Source organism: Schistocerca americana, chromosome 2 (genome assembly GCF_021461395.2).
Source record: "Schistocerca americana isolate TAMUIC-IGC-003095 chromosome 2, iqSchAmer2.1, whole genome shotgun sequence".
In the NCBI taxonomy this organism is placed as follows: Eukaryota; Metazoa; Arthropoda; class Insecta; order Orthoptera; family Acrididae; genus Schistocerca; species Schistocerca americana.
In genome coordinates, this window is record NC_060120.1 from 116,178,225 (window position 1) to 116,200,845 (window position 22,621).

General features: G+C 41.1%; 1 protein-coding gene across 5 annotated transcripts in view; it reads left to right on the forward strand.

Moving 5' to 3' along the window:
* Positions 1-22,621, forward strand: part of LOC124596524 (pumilio homolog 2) — a 596,698-nt gene that overhangs the window by 307,867 nt on the left and 266,210 nt on the right. The gene's annotated exons all lie outside the window — the stretch shown is intronic.

The following is a 22,621-nucleotide window of genomic DNA, read 5'->3' on the forward strand; positions in this document are numbered from 1 at the left end:
ATATCAGTAATATTTATGTATTGATTTATGTAGGTCTCACTTGAGAGTGTAGTTACATGAACTATGTTGCATTTTCTTGTTGGAGACTATCAGTTCTCTTTTGTTCCAAGCATAAGGCTTGTAAGAAAATGTCATTTTCTCTAGATGTAAACTGCATTGCAGCGTTGTCCAGAAACAGCCATAATTAGCTCCTTTTTCTTTTTAATTATGCATGCACCTGTTTTCTTTCAAAGAAAATTCTGTAGTGCAAGATTCACTACAGTGTAATGATTAAGCAGGTGATACTTGTAAGATTTTCTTCACAGTAGGCACCACAGTAAAAAATTTATTAAAAGAAATGGAGAAATGTCACCACCTTACTACTTGTGATGGTGTAACTTGCCAGCTAGAAGATCCAGCATGCCTATTTAATTGGAGCACATTACTAATGTTGTTCTAAACCACTGGTTGTCCACAACAGTTGGTAATCTTCTTTTTGTATTACCCATCCAGCCAGTTTCTTTCTTTAACAGTATTCATCCAGTATTCTAATTAATCTTGCACACTTAAAATTAATTCAATTGCATAGATAAATAGTTGAGTCTGGGACATCGGCCAGGAAGTTTCACACATAAAAGACATAGAATTTTGCAGGTTTTTATAGCCAGCAGCTCGTTCTTGTGGCAGCAATTTTTAAGCATGAGGAAGAGGGACGAAGGAAAAGGACTGCCGAGGTTTGGGAAATGGAAAGAATTCCATTACCCTCCCTATCTCCTAAACCTCGGTATTCCTTTTCCTTCATTCCTCTCCCTTTCTTTTCATACCTTTCTGTCAGGAGTAGAAGCCACTGGCTCCAAAAACTTGTGCATTTCCATATCTGTTGTGTGTTTTCTCCTGCCATTGCAAGGCAAATAGTCCTCTTTCCTTTTCTCTCTCTCTTTTTTTTCCGCCAATTACATTACATTTTCAGACATTGATTATTTTTGTCTGGGCATGCTGGAAAGTAATGCCTCCGAATCATATATGTAAAAACTCAAAAGTATTTTAAATGAAACAAATGTTATTAACATTAGACATCTGTCTTCTTCATGTCTACATAATTATTTTCAGTGAACACAGCAGCTGCTCCTTCATTTATTCAAAAGTAAAAGTTTTGTCAAATTACAGTCTTTCTGTGGCTGACTGTGCGTTTGTTTATATCATTATGGTAGAAAGTTTGCCTTTGTTCATGGAGCCACAATCACACCTCTGCTTATACCACTTCATCGCAAACAAAGTGAAGTCTCTGAAAGTGTTCTTTAAGTTTCGGGAATGGGTGAATATTGGATGGAGCCAAGTCAGGAGGATGATCGAAGTCAGTGAACCCAAGGTGTCAGATTGTTTCAGATGCCACAGCACTCGTTTGTAGTGTGGTATTGTCATGCTGAAGGAGAGGGTACTCCATGTGTGGATGAACTCTTTGAATTTGAAACACTATTGCAGCATGCCCTCATATTAAAATTAATTCAGTTAGTTAATAAACTTTTTATGTAACAATCTATGCAATATATCTAAAAACAAAGATGATGTGACTTACCAAATTAAAGTGCTGGCAGGTCGACAGACACACAAACAAACACAAACATACACACAAAATTCAAGCTTTCGCAACAAACTGTTGCCTCGTCAGGAAAGAAGGAAGGAGAGGGAAAGACGAAAGGATGTGGGTTTTAAGGGAGAGGGTAAGGAGTCATTCCAATCCCGGGAGCGGAAAGACTTACCTTAGGGGGGAAAAAGGACGGGTATACACTCGCGCGCGCGCGCACACACACACACATATCCATCCACACATATACAGACACAAGCAGACATATTTAAAGACAAAGAGTTTGGGCAGAGATGTCAGTCGAGGCAGAAGTGCAGGGGCAAAGATGTTGTTGAATGTCAGGTGAGGTATGAGTGGCGGCAACTTGAAATTAGCGGAGATTGAGGCCTGGTGGATAACGGGAAGAGAGGATATATTGAAGAGCAAGCTCCCATCTCCGGAGTTCGGATAGGTTGGTGTTAGTGGGAAGTATCCAGATAACCCGGACGGCGTAACACTGTGCCAAGATGTGCTGGCCGTGCACCAAGGCATGTTTAGCCACAGGGTGATCCTCATTACCAACAAACACTGTCTGCCTGTGTCCATTCATGCAAATGGACAGTTTGTTGCTGGTCATTCCCACATAGAATGCGTCACAGTGTAGGCAGGTCAGTTGGTAGATCACGTGGGTGCTTTCACACGTGGCTCTGCCTTTGATCGTGTACACCCTCCGGGCTACAGGACTGGAGTAGGTTGTGGTGGTGGGAGGGTGCATGGGACAGGTTTTACACTGGGGGCGGTTACAAGGGTAGGAGCCAGAGGGTAGGGAAGGTGGTTTGGGGATTTCATAGGGATGAGCTAAGAGGTTACAAAGGTTAGGTGGACGGCGGAAAGACACTCTTGGTGGAGTGGGGAGGATTTCATGAAGGATGGATCTCATTTCAGGGCTGGATTTGAGGCAGTCGTATCCCTGCTGGAGAGCCACATTCAGAATCTGATACAGTCCCGGAAAGTATCCTGTCACAAGGGGGGCACTTCTGTGGTTCTTCTGTGGGAGGTTCTGGGTTTGAGAGGATGAGGAAGTGGCTCTGGTTATTTGCTTCTGTACCAGGTCGGGAGGGTAGTTGCGGGATGTGAAAGCTGTTGTCAGGTTGTTGGTGTAATGCTTCAGGGATTCCGGACTGGAGCAGATTCGTTTGCCACGAAGACCTAGGCTGTAGGGAAGGGACCGTTTGATGTGGAATGGGTGGCAGTTGTCGTAATGGAGGTACTGTTGCTTGTTGGTGGGTTTGATGTGGACGGACGTGCGAAGCTGGTCATTGGACAGGTGGAGGTCAACATCAAGGAAAGTGGCATGGGATTTGGAGTAGGACCAGGTGTATCTGATGGAACCAAAGGAGTTGAGGTTGGAGAGGAAATTCTGGAGTTCTTCTTCACTGTGAGTCCAGATCATGAAGATGTCATCAATAAATCTGTACCAAACTTTGGGTTGGCAGGCCTGGGTAACCAAGAAGGCTTCCTCTAAGCGACCCATGAATAGGTTGGCGTACGAAGGGGCCATCCTGGTACCCATGGCTGTTCCCTTTAATGGTTGGTATGTCTGGCCTTCAAAAGTGAAGAAGTTGTGGGTCAGGATGAAGCTGGCTAAGGTGATGAGGAAAGAGGTTTTAGGTAGGGTGGCAGGTGATCGGCGTGAAAGGAAATGCTCCATCGCAGCGAGGCCCTGGACGTGCGGAATATTTGTGTATAAGGAAGTGGCATCAATGGTTACAAGGATGGTTTCCGGGGGTAACAGATTGGGTAAGGATTCCAGGCGTTCGAGAAAGTGGTTGTTGTCTTTGATGAAGGATGGGAGACTGCATGTAATGGGTTGAAGGTGTTGATCTATGTAGGCAGAGATACGTTCTGTGGGGGCTTGGTAACCAGCTACAATGGGGCGGCCCGGATGATTGGGTTTGTGGATTTTAGGAAGAAGGTAGAAGGTAGGGGTGCGGGGTGTCTGTGGGGTCAGGAGGTTGATGGAGTCAGGTGTAAGGTTTTGCAGGGGGCCTAAGGTTCTGAGGATTCCTTGAAGCTCCGCCTGGACATCGGAAATGGGGTTACTTGGCAAACTTTGTATGTGGTGTTGTCTGAAAGCTGACGCAGTCCCTCAGCCACATACTCCCGATGATCAAGTACCACGGTCGTGGAACCCTTGTCCGCCGGAAGAATGACGATGGATCGGTCAGCCTTCAGATCACGGATAGCCTGGGCTTCAGCAGTGGTGATGTTGGGAGTAGGATTAAGGTTTTTTAAGAAGGATTGAGAGGCAAGGCTGGAAGTCAGAAATTCCTGGAAGGTTTGGAGAGGGTGATTTAGAGGAAGAGGAGGTGGGTCCCGCTGTGACGGAGGACGGAACTGTTCCAGGCAGGGTTCAATTTGGATAGTGTGGATACGACTTCCTCAAATCCTGCCCTGAAATGACATCCATCCTTCATGAAATCCTCCCCACTCCACCAAGAGTGTCTTTCCGCCGTCCACCTAACCTTCGTAACCTCTTAGTTCATCCCTATGAAATCCCCAAACCACCTTCCCTACCCTCTGGCTCCTATCCTTGTAACTGCCCCCGGTGTAAAACCTGTCCCATGCACCCTCCCACCACCACCTACTCCAGTCCTGTAACCCGGAGGGTGTACACGATCAAAGGCAGAGCCACGTGTGAAAGCACCCATGTGATCTACCAACTGACCTGCCTACACTGTGACGCATTCTATGTGGGAATGACCAGCAACAAACTGTCCATTCGCATGAATGGACACAGGCAGACAGTGTTTGTTGGTAATGAGGATCACCCTGTGGCTAAACATGCCTTGGTGCACGGCCAGCACATCTTGGCACAGTGTTACACCGTCCGGGTTATCTGGATACTTCCCACTAACACCAACCTATCCGAACTCCGGAGATGGGAACTTGCTCTTCAATATATCCTCTCTTCCCGTTATCCACCAGGCCTCAATCTCCGCTAATTTCAAGTTGCCGCCACTCATACCTCACCTGTCATTGAACAACATCTTTGCCCCTGCACTTCTGCCTCGACTGACATCTCTGCCCAAACTCTTTGTCTTTAAATATGTCTGCTTGTGTCTGTATAGGTGTGGATGGATATGTGTGTGTGCGCGAGTGTATACCCGTCCTTTTTCCCCCCTAAGGTAAGTCTTTCCGCTCCCGGGATTGGAATGACTCCTTACCCTCTCCCTTAAAACCCACATCCTTTCGTCTTTCCCTCTCCTTCCTTCTTTCCTGATGAGGCAACAGTTTGTTGCGAAAGCTTGAATTTTGTGTGTATGTTTGTGTTTGTTTGTGTGTCTGTCGACCTGCCAGCACTTTAATTTGGTAAGTCACATCATCTTTGTTTTTAGATATATTTTTCCTACGTGGAATGTTTCCCTCTATTATAATCTATACAGTATCTCATATAACATTTTATTGTGCATTTTATGACAGCAGTTGCTTCTTCATTTGTTCTAATGTACAAGATTTTTCAAATTACGGTCTTTCTGTGGTTGACAGTGTGATATTTACACATTACTTTGTACTTCGGTTCAGGGCTACGAGTGGTTAAACTTCCTTCACCCTATTTTAATGGAGTATTGTAGCCTTGTGATTGGACTTCAGCCGTTTGTATTAATTATCCATTGTGCATTTTTTATTACTGTACACCAGTGAGTGTCTGCGCTTAAACAGGTGTTAAAGTATATTGATGTGCCAGAGCATTAATGTTTACACCCATCCCCTATTATGTTGCAACACATAAGTAGAAATTGTTTACTTTCTTTATGTTTGGTTCATCTGGATTACCATTGCAAAATGTAATGTTGCTGTAGAAGGATAACCATTTGCTCCTAAGTTTGTCATCAAATGACAGTTTTGGTAGAGGAGCTGTCATTACTGTAATCAAACTACTTTGTGAATTTTTTCACCTCCAAGGACATTTTGTTGTTGATTATGTATTGAATAGATTTCTGCATTGGTGCTTTAAATGATCGTAAACCGTGTCATTTAAACAGAATGCAGTTAGTGCATTTTGATCTTTGTGTGTATTACTAGCATTCACCTGTGTTGGTGTGTGACAGAATACATAATGTACTAAGATTTAGTTAATGCGAGGGAAACATACACGCTTAGGTTCTACTCCACTGGGATATTTTGCAATAAAATGATTGTGCAGTAATGAAATGGTTACTCTGGCAAGGTAATGAACTTGCCTCTCGAGAATGTACTATTAACACACAACTTACCTTCCTCCATGCTTCCTCTACATTTTGTACAGGGGTTGTAATGATAATTAGAGAAATTATATCATGCTCAGTAGTATAGGGATAACAGTTTCCTTCTAGCATCTGTAGACTGAAATGTTATGTTGGTGCACCAAGTGTAGTATAAAGTATTCTCCATTCACAATTCTGTGACTTCCAGATATCTGTCTGCATTTGGATGACATATCCACTCCAAAGTCTTTGACACAGATGAAATCTAGTCATTACTTCAATTTACATTGGTCAAAAATTGGAAATAGCCATTCTCACTTCAGCATTTAATGACTGTTTACAAAGAAATCTTTGAGCATTTGAAGAAGAATCCAGTTAGTGATAAAGAGGATCAGGCAGTGATTAAACTGCTGGCCTCATGTTTGGGAAACTAAGATTGAAATTTCTGCCACACTTCAGATTTGTTGTGTTTCACCTATATTGCTTAATGCTATAGTTGATATCCTGTTTGTCCTTTTCAGTATGCGTTCATGCTCCATTTCGAGTGACCTCAATGGTGTTGGGTAGTGTTATAGTTTTCCTTACTTCTTCCAAATAGTAATTAAAGAAGAAGGAAAGAAGGGTAGCAAGCATTTCTACGTTTAATTAATTCTTTAACTTCTTCCTTAACAGTGTATGCCACAGTTAGGAGGAACTAGAGAAAAGATGAGCTCATTGTGCTGCATAGTGAAGCACTTTCAAATTCTCTTTATCAGTTTAGCTTAGAGGCATTATTTGCCTGACACCTTATTTCATCATCAAATGCAAACCGTGTTTTATACGCAGCTGACACTTCGCACCCCCTCAGATTTAGTTATAAGTTGGCACAGTGGATAGGCTTTGAAAAACTGAACACAGATCAATCGAGAAAACAGGAAGAAGTTGTGTGGAACTATGAAAAAAATAAGCAAAATTACGTCGGTACGGTAGCTCAGCGTGTTCGGTCAGAGGGTTACGTGCCCTCTGTAATTAAAAAAAAAAAAAAAAAAAAAAAAGACTGAGTTCATCGATCAACAACGAACTTGAACGGATGTCTTACGACGTCCGCCCCGAGCAGATGCAACGAACAAAGGCGAACAGAATGAGATTAAAAAAAATGGTCAGCGTGAGCAGCTGCGGAATAAGAGGTCCTTGATTAAAATCTTCCCTCGAGTGAAAAATTTTAATTTTTTTTATTTTCAGACAATTATTACCTGTCCGTACGATGCGAGGTAACTGCGCCGTAGTATGGGGACGCTACACCTAAACAAACATCGAAAGACACGTCAGTCGACAACAGCGCACGGAAGAGGGAGTATTCCTGCTAACGAGGCTCCCTGACTGGCAGTTAACTGTTCGCTACTTTGGACGAGAGTGCGTTAAATACGTGAGATGTATTCCGTGGGCAATATGAATCCAGCAAATATAGCGGACGGACGGACAGATAATAATTGTCTGAAAATAAAAAATTAAAATTTTTCACTCGAGGGAGGATTTGATCCAAGGACCTCTTGTTCCACAGCTCCTCACGCTGACCACGGGACCACAGAGCTCTTCGTCTCAAAATACACTTAATGTAGCATATCTTCCGCATAGACTACTCAGTTTGTATATTTTGCTTATTTTTTTCATAGCTCCACACAATTTCTTCCTGTTTTCTCGATAGATCTGTGTTCAGGTTTTCAAGGCCTATCAACTGTGCCAATTTATAACTAAAACTGAGGGGGGTGCGATGGGGAGGTTCCCTTGTTAGCATCACCAACTTGTTGTTGTTGTTGTTGTTGTTGTCTTCAGTCCTGAGACTGGTTTGATGCAGCTCTCCATGCTACTCTATCCTGTGCAAGCTTCTTCATCTTCCAGTACCTACTGCAACCTACATCCTTCTGAATCTGCTTAGTGTATTGATCTCTTGGTCTCCCTCTACGATTTTTACCCTCCACGCTGCCCTCCAATGCTAAATTTGTGATCCCTTGATGCCTTAAAACATGTCCTAGCAACCGATCCCTTCTTCTAGTCAAGTTGTGCCACAAACTTCTCTTCTCCCCAATCCTATTCAATACCTCCTCATTAGTTACGTGATCTACCCACCTTATCTTCAGCATTCTTCTGTAGCACCACATTTCGAAAGCTTCTATTCTCTTCTTGTCCATACTAGTTATCGTCCATGTTTCACTTCCATACATGGCTACACTCCATACAAATACTTTCAGAAACGACTTCCTGACACTTAAATCTATACTCGATGTTAACAAATTTCTCTTCTTCAGAAAAGATTTCCTTGCCATTGCCAGTCTACATTTTATATCCTCTCTACTTCGACCATCATCAGTTATTTTGCTCCCGAAATAACAAAACTCCTTTACTACTTTAAGTGTCTCATTTCCTAATCTAATTCCGTCAGCATCACCCGATTTAATTTGACTACATTCCATTATCCTCGTTTTGCTTTTGTTGATGTTCATCTTATATCCTCCTTTCAAGACACTGTCCATTCCGTTCAACTGCTCTTCCAAGTCCTTTGCTGTCTCTGACAGAATTACAATGTCATCGGCGAACCTCAAAGTTTTTACTTCTTCTCCGTGAATTTTAATACCTACTCCGAATTTTTCTTTTGTTTCCTTTACTGCTTGCTCAGTATACAGATTGAATAACATCGGGGAGAGGCTACAACCCTGTCTCACTCCTTTCCCAACCACTGCTTCCCTTTCATGCCCCTCGACTCTTATAACTGCGATCTGGTTTCTGTATAAATTGTAAATAGCCTTTCACTCCCTGTATTTTACCCCTGCCACCTTCAGAATTTGAAAGAGAGTATTCCAACTTGATATCATAAATATAAGGCAACAGAAACACACATGCTAGGTACCAGCCCCACCAATCAATCCCGCATGAAACTTTGAAGCATAATTCTAATAGTATGCAGTTATGGGCTTCTGAAAGTGCAGCTTTTAAACTCTTGTGTGCAGAGTTTGTCACTTGCTCTACCCCAGTACAGCCTCCTAATGCCTAAGTGCAATGTATTGTAGATTGGCATGATAATGAGAGCTCTGTTCTTTGAGGAATGTTGGAAGCTGTGGAAGAGGTGGGGAAAGATGGACATACTTGTCCAGTGTGTTTTGAAATTTTGTTCAAGAACACATTACTTCATGTGAAGAATAGTAAGTAATGTGAATAAATGGTGTGTAAACCTCACTCGTACATTCATTCAATGTGAAACCTTAAATAGTAACCTCTATTTTTTAGTGTATATTTGGATTTCCCGTGAAAAAGTATGTAACTTTTGTATGAAACATTTCTTTGTTTCATTATAGACAATGCTGTAATATGCACATGTTGATATGGGGTGACACTTGTTGCAAAACAGTAATATATCTCACAGAAATACACATCTGATTAGGAAAATCAAAGTACATTATTTGATATTTGGGAAAATGCTATCATGTGACACCATCTACCCTCCTGAAATGTATTCTTAGACTACATTTAGCGTTATTATCTAGGTACAACGAGTAGTAACGTGTTCCCTTCGGGTTGCTTAATTTTGGTGAGTCCCCCTTTCACTATCTCGCGGTGCTAGTTTACTGAGTCCCCCCTTGCCTCTCACTGTCTCGCGGTGCTTAATTACTGAGTGTCTCCTTGCCTGTCACAAGTGTTTCAGTGCACAAATGTTCGAAATGTTGTCCGTTGTTTCTAATGCACATTGCAACTCTGTGTCTGAATGACAATCCAACATGTATTAGTGCCGCTGTGCTGTTGTTTGCACATTCATTGCGAATTTGCTGCTGCCTATCTTCAAGGGTTGTTGGTACATCGATGTAAACTCTCTCTTTTAGCCAGCCCCACAGGAAAAAATTGGCAGAAGTCAAATCGGGTGAACATGGCGATCTTGTTTGAGGACCTCCTTGTCCATTCTATTGACCCGGATAATTCAGATTCAGAACTTATCAAGCTAGTCGTTAATAATGTGCTGGGCCTCCATCATGTGGAAACCGTACATCCAGTCTCATTTGAAGTAGAACATCATCGATTACTGTGTGTAAAACATTATCCACAACTTAGCTGTACATTTGACCAGTCGGACTACTTCCTATGAAGTGTGGGTCAGTTTCCGATGTACATAAAATACCGCACCAAACGTTAACACGTCATGGACGTTGATGTTCAACTTGTCATACCAAATGGGGATTCTCCACTGACCAATAATGCATATTATGTCAATTCACTTCAACACAATTTGTAAAATTTGATTCATTGGAAAAAAGTATATGTGAAATGAAGTTGTCATTGACTGCCAGTTGTTCCTGTATTCAGCTACCAAAGTTGAGGCGATTGTGCAGTTCTCGATGCAGTGCTAAATGAAATAGATGTCATTTGTGTGTATGCAATATGCGTAGAACACTTCTTTGGAAAACTCCTGAACCTCGCGCAATTTGCAAAGACCTAGTATGACGATTTGCAGCAACCGCAGCTAAAACATTCACTGTGTTCTTTCGTTTGTCGCAGGCCGCGCTCAGACTTTTTCTCTAGGTTTAACACTTTCCATTTCAACAAACAGGTGGACAATTCTGCCAAACTTCGTTGCAGACAGAACATGCCTGCCGGGGAACAGAGTCGGATACCTTTGACGATCTTCGCAATGATATAAACCTTCTCCGCAATTGTTAAAATCGCGGAACAATTGCGACAAGATGTTTACAGTCCGTATCATTGACATAACATGCACAGCCTGCCCGCTGACTGAGCGCATGATCGTAGTGTGTGCTTCATGTGATTGTGGGAGGTGTGTCACATGATAGCATTATCAAAAATATCAAAGAAGTGCTTTGAATGTCTTAATTGGATGTGTATGTGAGAGTGTACCGTTTTGCAACAATTGTCATATCATTTCCATGTTTGCCAACTACAGCGCCATCTATCATGAAAAGATAGAAATTTTTCATACAGAAGCTACGTATTTTTTTCTGGAGAATTGAAATCTGCAATAAAAAATAGGGGTTCCTATTTAAGTTTTCAAAGTCAGCCCCACTCTGGCCTCTAGGGTGGTGCAGGCGATCGAGCGTTATGTTAATGGACGTCTCTCTTCAAGGTGAACGTTTATTACCACTTTTATTTTTTAATCTGATGGGTGTTTTGCTAAATATTCCAACAAATAGTTTCAAACGCCTCACCCTGTGTGTGTGTGTGTGTGTGTGTGTCTTTCTTTGAGGTGAACAATGTTTATTACCACTTTTTTAAATCTGATGTTTATTTTACCAAATATTCCAACAAGCAGTTTTAAATGCCTCACCCTTTGTGTGCGTGTAATCTCTCCCTCAAAATCAAAATGAATAAACTGAAGCAACTGAAGAATAATTATGAAATTAAATTAATGATTTTTATTTATAATTTAATCATGCCAGTCACTTTGTAAGAATAGCACATCTCTGGCAAATTTACCTCACTTTAACAGTGTCAGTTTTGAAATCCAGAGAAGATAAGGCACAACTGTGTTGTTTGTTTAATAGTACTATGCTACCTCTTTAAACCCACTCTTTCATTTGATTCATTTAAACTGCAATTTTGAATAACAAGATTAAGTTGGAAACTAAGAAATTTCTGGTACTAACTACAGCGAGAAACCACAGAATTCAACACTATGAACAAAGCATGGTACCAATCTCAAAATAGTATTTCACATACCTCTTATGCACTCCGCTGTACAGCACTTCGCGCTCGAGCGTTAAGTGGCTGCAAAGGTGTGAAACGAGTGACAAACAATGCGTGTGAAATTTTAATAGCTAGATTCCTACTTACTCGAAACCTAACACATTAAGTTGAAGACAGGCACAATTAAAACACTTTCACATTGGCTTTTGGCCATAACTTTCGTCAGAAAGAGAAAGATAAGCCATTTATTCAAACACGCGAGCATAATTTGTTCACCCATGACCACCAACTTTTGCTGCTTGGATGAGAAATTTAGGATCATCATCCGAACTGCCAGAGTTGGCAGTCGTATGCGTGCTTGTGTGAATGAGTGGTGTGCTTCTCTTACTTTTTCCGGCAAAGCATGTGGCTGAAAGGTAACGTGTAAGTGTCTTTTAATTGTACCTGTCCGGAACTTAATGTGTCCTCTTTATGGTATGTAGCACTCTACATACATTGTTGATATTCCAACCTGGAGTTTCCATTGTTTGAAAGCTGTATTTTCAGAACATACCTGTGTACTATCAGAATTATGGCCCAAATTTTCGTGCATTGTAGATTGCTGGGGCTGTTGCCTTTCTAGTGTGCTTTTGTCTACTTAAATTATGAGGTCAAGTTCATAATGTTGCCGTGTCAGTGCAGGCATTAGAAGCTGGTACGTCAGATCCTCATCATACGAGGGTTGTTCAAATCTCAAATTTAATTTTATGATATTCTGTTAGCTTAATGTGCAACAAACCTGATGTAGTAGTTTCATTCTGGGGACCCTTGGTTCCTGCCTGGGAGAGGCAGGCAAGGTCAGACATCTTCAGTATCGCCTACCGCTGCAATGGATGTAACACCCAAGGAACAATATTTGGGTTTGAAATTCTGCTTTCGTCTCAACAAATCTTCAGCTGATGCGTATACAATGTTACAGGAGGCCTATGGAGAGTCTTTTCTTCCCTAAAGCACACCTTGAAGGTGTTTAAAATTTCAAAGGAAAGTAGGCCCGGTGCTCCAGTTTTTGCTCTTACAGAAGAAAACATAAACACTACTGCAGTCATTGTGAGAGAGAATCGATGAATGACCTTAAGATCATTTTGTGAAATCCTGAACACTTCATTTGGTGCCACCCACATGTTGGCGAAAGGAAAAAGACACATGACACGAGTTTGTGCGTGATGGGTTCCAAGACTGTTGATTCCCAAACAGGAGGACATTTGCATGCAGGTCTACATGCAGTTAAAGTTGATGTTGGAGGAAGATCCGGAGTTTCTTTCAAATGTAATCACTGCTGATGAAACTTGGCTACATCATTTTGATCCTGAGAACAAACAACAAAGCTCAGTGTGGAAATCTCCTTCATCACAAACCCCCAAAAAAGCAAAAATGGTTGCTTCTGCTGGGAAAGTTATGGTCATTTAATTCTTTCATATTCATGGAATGGTTTGTCAGCATATTGTACCTGTGCGCGCGCGCACGCACTCACACACACACACACACACACACACACACACACACACACACACACACACATACATTAGTAACTGGACAATACTGCAGGGGTGTCCTGAAAACATTGCAAGTCCATATCAGGCGCAAAAGACCACATTTCCTTGAAGCAGGCTGGATGCTGCACCACGATAAAGCGCGGCTGTATATTGCCAATGTCGTTGCTGAATATCTTGCAGAAATCAATATGAAGTGCATCCCTCACTCACCCTATAGTCCAGATTTAGCCCCATGTGATGTTTTTCTATTCCTTAACATGAAGAAACGCGTTCATGGGAGGCATTATCAATCATCAGAAACAATGGTGAAGGCTGCTGAGGCAATTTTGAAGGTCCTCTCATGGTTTCCAGCATGTATTTGAAGACTGGCAGAAACATTATGACAAGTGCATCAGATTCATGGGAGACTTCTTTGAGAAGGACCATCAAAATTATGAGGTCCAGTGTTATTTAAATTCATATGCTTAAATTATGTAGTGGCAGGTGACTGGTGATAATCTTGTCTCTTTTTATAGTATTTGGTCATAAATGTTGGGATGAATTTGAGTGTGCCAAGCATTTATCATATTGTTACACAGGCAGTGTTATTTTAAGCAGCAGTGTGTGTTGCAGTCCGCTATTCTTGCGCAGTCTGTTTCACAAATCTGTTTCTGGAAGTGAGAAATGCAAATTATACTGAGTAAATGTGACAGAAGTGCAGTAACATTCTCCCTCTCTACATCTCATTTGGCAACATCCAGTTGTCTGGTTAACATTTTGGAACTATGGTTTGTGAAGGTTGTGTGAATTCAAGGAATGGCATTTTATTTAAAAGAACACCTCTCACCTGTTTTAGGATAAGTGCTGGTGAGAAGTTTTCCTTGAAACAAGAGTTCATTCCTTTCACTGTCCATTGCTTTTCTATTTTGCTATCTTTTATGATGTTTATTCCGTGTGCTGCGTGTAGATTACCTTGTGTATTGCATTTACACACACTTTTACTATGTTGCTAATGCTAATGTACAGATGATTGGTCAAATCCTTCCTTTTTAACATTGAATTTTGACCATTCAACTGTTTGGCATTGTTACTGTGTCTCTTATAAAATTACCTCTCTCATTTTATCATTTGACATGACTTACAGTTATTGATGCAAGATTTTCAACATGCCTTGCTGGATTTGGAACAAGTTCTTAACTTTTTTTTAATGAAATATGCCACAGTTTTCTTCACTGTTTACATATTTCTAGATTTTGGTTGTAATGAACTTCCTTCTCTTCTGATAGAAATGTAAACTGTACACTTCTAGGTCTGTAAGATGGGATATTTATTATAACAAATTAGTGTGGTAAAACATCCTAGAATGTGGACTAAATAGGTCATGCTGACTTCTATTGGTGTATAAAGGCATTGTTATTATGAATATCTGATGGAATATTACACGGTGTCAATTATTGAAGTATATGAAAAAAAAAAAATCATAACTTCTGAACAGTTTGTGTTAGGATGTTCCAACTGCATCATTGGGCTCGGGGCATGATGGGAATTGGTACGTGCACGCGCAGATGCCTTGTGGTTGTCGGCCTTTTGCTCATGAAAATGTCACGGTACTGCATGCCTGAGCATACCCAGCCTCTGTGCTGAGTCTGGCGAACCGCCACTTACCATCCGGCGGCAGCTCCTGCTGGTGCGCCAGGCTTGTAAGTTTCTTGCAGCTCCCAGCTCGCCTGCTCAACGTCTTGTTGCCCATCCACCTCTGGACCGCCTTTTTTCCCGCCGTCCCCGGGCTACGTTGCCATTTGGGATCCGTGTGCAACGTGTACTAGAGTCCCTCGGTGTGGAGTCTGTACAACCCCAAATCCAAGGTTTTAACCGCCTGCCACCCTGGTTATTGAAGAGGCCCGGAGTGATTTTAGATTTATTGCAGTACAAGAGAGATTGCACTTCTGCCACCGTTTTTAATGCAGCATTTTCTGCCATTTTATCTGAGCACCACGACTATGTAGTTGTTTTTACGGATGGGTCGAAACAAGGGGATTCTGTTGGTTGCTCAGTTGTTTTCCCATATCGTGTCCTCAAGGTCCAACTGCCTCAGACTTTTACTGTCTTTGATGCAGAATTGTTTGCGATCTTGCGGGCACTGGAGCACATGAGACATTCTTCCTCTCCTAAATTTCTTGTCTGTTCCGATTCACTCAGTGCCCTTTACTCATTGCAACGTTTGTATCTGGCAGACAAAATTGTCCAGACCATCCAGGATGCCCTCCTCTGACTACAGCGACTGGGGAAGGTTGTAACTTTCTGCTGGGTTCCGAGGCATGTTGGCACTGCTGGGAATGAAAGGGCAGATCTCGCAGCCAAGGAGGCGTGTCTCGCCCCACAAGTATCTCGGTGTGCTATCCCCTTGGACGCACTCACCTCGCTGTTGAGCTCACGGGTCATGCGTCGGTGGGAGGATGAGTGGCTGGAAGTGACTGACAATAAGCTCTGTATAGTCAAGCCCACAACACGTGTGTGGTGTACTTCCTTTCAGCCCCATCGACGGGACGAGATTCTCCTCACTCGGCTTCGAATAGGCCACAGCCCTATGACGCATGGCTTCCTACTCCGGCGAGAGGACCCTCCAATGTGTGGTGCTTGCGTCGTCCAGGTCACTGTGCGCCACGTTTTATTGGATTGCGTTTTATTTTCTGACCAGCGGGTCGCGGCTGACTTGCCAGCGGACCTGCCGTCTCTTTTAGGCAACACTCGGGCGAATGTGGTTAAAGTTTTAAAGTTCTGTGCCCTGTCAAATGTTTTTACAAAGATTTTAGGGAGAGGATTTTAATTTACTCACTGTGTGACAAGCTCACCCATATTTTATGTAAGTGGCCAGCCAATAACAATTTCCTGTGACATTCTTGTTGCTATATTTCCCCTTTCCTTAGGTTTTACTTTGTTATGTAGCATTTTCCTTCTTTTCCTGATTTCTTTGAGTGTGTGCTTTAGTTTTCTTAGGTCTGTCCCCATTCATTGCTTTTAATGTGTGTCAGGGCGCTGATGACCTCAATGTTGAGCTCCCATAAGCCCCAACACACCACCACCACCACAGCTTGCGAAGGCCTACCATGTGAGCAATAACAGCCCAATTGCGGATCAAAGGAATTTGCAACCAAGTTCAAGGTGAAGACAAGTGGTCCAAGTGTCCTAACAATCAAGAATTTTATTCGCAAGTTTGAGAGAACGGGTAGTGTTCATGATGGCAGTGTTGGCAATGTCAGTTGTCCATAAAAGGATGAAAAATGCCTGTAAACATTGACAAGACATGCGCTGTGTTTCAATCCGGGCCCAGGAAACCGATCACACGAGCTGCTCGTCATTTGGGAATCAACCGGTAGAACTGCGACAAATTATTGTTGAAGACCTGCATCTCTTTTATACAAAATTCAAACCCATCTGCTATTATAAGCCCCAGGGCTATAGAATAGCAGTTTTATTCTGCCAGCACAGTTGTCCACAGAATTGACAAACAGGACTTTGATGTGTGTGTGTGTTTTGGTTTAGCAATGGAGCCCACTTTTATTTGGATGGGTTCATCAGTAAGCAAAACTGGCACACTTGGGGACTGAGAATCTACATTTCATGATTGAAAAGTCTCTTCACCATCAACAGGTGACTGTGGTGTGCAGTGTCCGGTCACAGAGTAATCGGTGAAATATTCCTTGATGGCGTGGTGACTACTGAACGGTATATTAAGGTTTTGGTAAATGATTTCATCCCCATTATCCAAAGTGACCCTGATTTCGCCAAGATGTAGCTCCTGCAAGACGGAGCTCAACCCCACCGAAGTAGGAAAGTGATTTCATGGAGGAGCACTTTGGGGACTGCATTCTGTCTGTGGGGTACCCAGAGGCCACTGGCACGGGCTTCGATTGGCTGCTGTATTCTGAGGCTCTGAACACATGGGACTCGTTTTTGTGGGGCTATATTAAAGACATGGTGTACAGCAATAACCCCAAAACCATTGCGTTCAGGCAGTCATCGACAGCATCGACGTTCTGGGACTTCAGGGGCTCGCGCAGGATTTCGCTATTCGTCTGTGCCACATTATTGCCAATGATGACAGGCATATCGAACATTTCATAACCTAAATCCAAATATCTGTAGTGATATTTACATGTTAAATATAGTGCACACATGCCGTAGTTTTTAACTATTTTATGTTTTTTCATATGGTTCAATAATTGCCACCCTATTCTAGTTAGTACACAGTTTACAACTTGGAACTGTCATCAGAGCTGTGTGCCATGTGTACGGCTCTCCTTTGCCGAAGTGTCAGTATTGGTTATCAGTTCACCAGCAGTTAATATACATTGGAAAAACATCATTGACAACTGGAAAACCAACTCACAGTGGGAACTGCATGTTTTGCCTGGGCTAGTAGCCTGGTCCCTATTTGACTAACCTTAACCAATGGATAGCCAACACAGTAGCAGCACATGACAGGCCTCAACTAGCTACCAACTTAAGTTAAAATATAGCCTTGCATGGTTCAATATGTCTTTAATTTCCCTGATGATGCTGCAAAAATTGTGTGTTGTCTTTGTTCTTATAGTTACTGGAGGTTTTATTCTTTTGTTGAGTATAACCATCAAGCATCAGACGTAGTTAACTTGTGTGTTGGTTCATTCACTGGACATTTTACACAATCTTATAGTTAATCACTGTGTAGCATTTGAAAATGTATATAGTCAGTTGTGGAGTTTACAGTGTGTTACTGTCATCTTAAGAAAACACTAATAATTATCAAGTAAGTAACATGAGAGTCATTGAATATATCTGTCATTGTATTTGGTCTGGAATTTCATGAAATTACAATCACCTACTTTCTCCTCAGAGTGTGAAAATATTTTATTGGTAGCAGTCTGCATTGGGAGGAATGATCATTGACGTAAAATAAGAGAAATCACAGCTCACATAGGAAAATTTCAGTGTTCTTTTCCCAGCACACTGTTCTCTGTTCTTGGTACATTTAAAATATACAATCATTTTTGTTGTTTGGTATATTTTTGTAATTTTACAGTTAGTTATTTTGTTATAATAATGACAGAAGTATATTGTTGGGACTAAAGTTAATGTGAAACATGAAGATTACAAAAAGTTGAAATTTAAGCTCTTCTGTTGCTTGTTAAAACTATTACATTTCCGTGAACACAATGCTGAACATACCCCTTATCAAATTTTTAATATATTTTTTTCTTGTGTCCATTGTTCTGTTACATTACCGAACACCTGTGATGCAGTTATTTATTTCTCGGTTACAGATGTGGAGAGAGAGAGAGAGAGAGAGAGAGAGAGAGAGAGAGAGAGAGAGAGAGAGAGAGAGAGAGAGAGAGAGTGAGTGTGTGTGTGTGTGTGTGTGTGTGTGTGTGTGTGTGGGGGGGGGGGGGGATTAATTGTATAAGCTTCGTGTGTTTGGTGGCCTGGAAAGATACTTGGTAACGGTAGTTGCTGTGCTGTGCAGGTGGTGTACCTGTATATCATACATCAATTACCTACAACACATTGTTTGGCAACAGCACTGAATTAACAGTCTGTCATAGATTACTGTCTATAAACAGTTGCTTTATGAATTCATTGAATTAACACTATGCCGTCCGGCAACACCACAGTGGTGTCGTCTGCATAGTATCGCGTAGTGGCTGGCGACAGCACGTTAGTATCTTTTGCATTCTGTTGGTGTTTTGTTTAGGTAACAATAAATTAGACACTACAACAAGTTTCTTGTTTTTATAAGTACTTGTGCCCTTTCATCATGGTGGAGGAAAGAGACAATAGGATTATTTACGATGAATGTGCGGACGTCTTGTCTGACGTTCCGGACGACTTAGTCTATTGGGAAGAAGACATTGGATATCAAAACAACAAAAGTGAAGCAGAATTGTAGGAAGATAGTGAAATAAGACCAAGATGAATTCAGCGAACGCTACGGTTGCTAACTGATTTGGCTGAATCAGATGAAGAAGGCAGTGTACAGTGGTCAGACTTTGATTTACCGAGAACGAGTAATAAATTTGAAGGATCTTCGGGTCCAAACATACACAGATACACAGAGCCTCGAGGACATCGTAGAATTCTATATTGGGAATGATCTAATTGAATATATTGGCAACGAAACCAACAAGTACGACAGTCAAAATTGCAATAGAAGGAAACTGGATTTAAAAAATGCCAAATTTGTTGGTGTTAGGGCACCCAAACTTAGAAAATGGTTTGGTCTTGCCATCCTTATGGGAATTGTAAAAAAAGCATGGATCGATGATTTTGTTCAACGAATCCGTTGATACACACACCGATATTTCTCAAAACGATGTCCTGCAATCGATTCAGACAAATATTATCATTTTTACATTTTTCCGACGGCTTGTCAAAGTGCAATTCGTAATTGATTATTTTTCCAAAAAGTTTAAAGAAACGTTCAATCCTAGTCAAAACATCTCAAATTGAACGAACGATACCGTGGCGTGGACCGTTAAATTTTAAAGTTTACAATCCGTCGAAAATTACAAAATATAGCATACTCATTCGGATATAGTGTGGTTTGAGTACGGGATACATTTTTTCATTCAAGATATATTCCGGCACTGGACAGCCTTTAGCAGAAACAATGATAGAACTATTCACACCTTGTGATGGAATGTGGCATCAGCTCTGCATGGATGATTATTATAACAGTGTAGAACTTGCAGAGAAGTTACTTGAAAAGAAACTTCAAGTCTGTGGAACGATGCGGCAAAATAGAGGATTTCAAGAAAATTAAAGCATGCAAAAGTCAATGTGTTTGAAGCTTTCATCAACAGAAAAATGACAAGCGGCCGGTGACAAGCAGAGTAGTCCGAACTAGTGCTGCCAGCGCCAAACGAATAATTTGTACAAGACGTGCGGACGGCAAAGTGTTAACAGCCCTAATAGATTACTGTCTCTAAACAGTTCCTTTACAAATTCATAACTTATAATTATAGCAATTACACATTATTCATAATGTATGATGCTATCAAGCCTTACAGCTTTGTTTTCTCAATCACATTAATTAAAACAAGTATCTTGCGTTTAATGCCATTGTCATATAATAGCTTACCGGGAAGAAACTAACATCCATCAACAAATAGAGAAGAACTGCATTTTAAACTCTCAATAGGAGACTTGAAGAGTCGAGTTACTGTGGCTCCTCAAAAGTTACACTGAAAATATAATAAAAACCACATTTTATCATAAATATTTCCTTCTACATAACTTTCTTTTAAGGGAAACTGTATTGTTCATACATGAAATCGGGCAAAACAGCCCCATAATTCTGTTGAAGTGCAGTTCACAGGTTCTTATCATGGAATGGAGCCATAAGAGGACCTCGAATTGATGGGTTAGTAATTATGAATGGGACAAGAAGTCCAAAATCATGATTTTTCACATATAGTTCCATTGTTACTCGACAATAGTGGGAAAAACAATGGAGAGAAAGTATCTGCAATAAACATACTAGACAATATCTATTCAGTAGAGCCCTTTTAATAGTTACCTTGATACCCAACACACGTCCTCATCAAATGTACCTTGAGTAATGTTTGTTTACTGTTGCTCAGTACAAAAACAATACTTCAAATCGACTGCAATGAGACACCTCACATCAGTGTTACAATCTTCACATTAGGCAAAACCAATACAGCACATTTTCAGCTGTCAAAACGTCTGCTCGCTACCTCCTTTGGTGTTACGTCTAGACTCTCCCAACAACTGTTGCAAGTAAATTTACATTATTTGCTCAAAATGGCTAGCTATGCAAATGTGTAAATACAGGTGAGCAGTATATTACTCACTAAATGAAACTAGTAACCTGGCCGTGGTGGCATCACCTTCACCAAGAAGAGGGGAGGGGAGGTAGCAATAGCATATACTCCAGTACTCTTATAAGTGAAGCGCTGCAACTTACATTTCTTTAAGAGTCACTGAATGAAATGCCCATTTTGGACCAGAACAGAAATACAATGTACAATATTTCTCTCATTGGATGATTTCAACACTTCGCTGGCAGTATCAGTAAAGCTACCATCCCTGGTGATGTTGCTGTTTTCCAGAGCCGAGAGCATTGATTCACTGTCTGCGGTTTTGATTACACTTGATAATACCACACTCGGACTGATTGTGTTATATTCTCAGTTCCCTTGTCCACTATAGTATCTCACCTCCGAATTCTCGTCACACAAATGTTTGGTATGTTACAGGATGTTTTGCATTTTCTAATGCCACAACACTAAAAGCTAATATTTTGACTCCAAAGCTAATGATCACATACGATAATGTCTACTGCTTACAGCCAATAACGCCGAGTCCCAACTTCTATTCCCGGTGACTACTTAAAATTCTTTCTGGTAGAAAGTTCTCGAAGGAAGTCGACTTGGCCTTGATGCCAACTGAAAAGCTACTTCAGTCTAAAAGAAGCCAAATTTTCGTGCAATTCACTGAAGTAGTGTTGCATGGAAAGCTTGAATCAGGCAAGATTGCACATGTTTATTTTTAGCAGCAAAAGCACCAGCCGTTATTTTTTCGGGTTAGAGTGTTAGGTGCTGGATGTAATACAGCCATGAATCTTACTCTTCACAGTATTCCTGGCCAGTTCTGTAGGATTTAGGTCTTCATGGTTCGGCATCCGTAGGTAGGGAAAATTTTGTTGTTCATGGAAAAAAGAGGAAAGGCGTTGGTACTGTTTAATTAAAGAAACAGTTTGACTTTCCTTGTTTCTACGTATTTTTAATTTTTTTCTGTCCATTTCTACGTGTTAGTTGAAAGTATTTTTTTGTAATAGAAGAAATAACCAAAAAATGAAACTCTTCATTCACAATAATGAACTGTTGCCAGGCCCTGTTGTTTGTCAAGGTGGATAGTATCACTTTCCAGTATATATTCATCGTGTAGCATGTATGAAAAATAAGTGATGACTTATGTACTCAGGCACCTTGTAAAATCACATCCCATAGACAAAAAGTTTTTCCTCAGAATTGCATTGCTAGCCTTATGTCCAATTCCCTGTGATAAAATTTGTAAATTTTTTGCAGGGACAGTTGTATTTGTATTTTATGTGGTATCACAGAAATAACTGTGTAATAATACGTGTATCTATGTCCTTAGTGAAAAATTTATTGCGTACTTTTTACTTGTCCTGCTTCAGGGCAGATACTTGAATCCTCTTCCATTCGGCGAACACTTTTGCTGCTAATAAATGTGTGTTGTGTGTCACCTTGTCACGTGCAAGCCTTTAGATGTAACACTACTTCGGTGACTTGCCCATCTATTTCACTGTTTTTATATATAAGTGGCTTTTCATTTGCCTTCACAGAGCTGAGTGAGTGGAGTTCATTCCATACTTTTCCACCAGAAAAATGTTTGAAGTGGTCACTAGGAGTTGAATTGGAGACCTCGTCATTACTAGCCAAACACGCTAAAAACTAAATAACACGGTTTCCTTGCTTTCTCTACAGTTTATTAGTTTTTATTGTTGTGACATTAGAAGACTCGAAAGACCGTGTATCACAGCAATAATGTGTGCACTGACTATTGTAGAGCATATACTTGGGCAGACAAGGGAACTGGAAATATAATAAAATCTGTGAGTGTTAATGTCC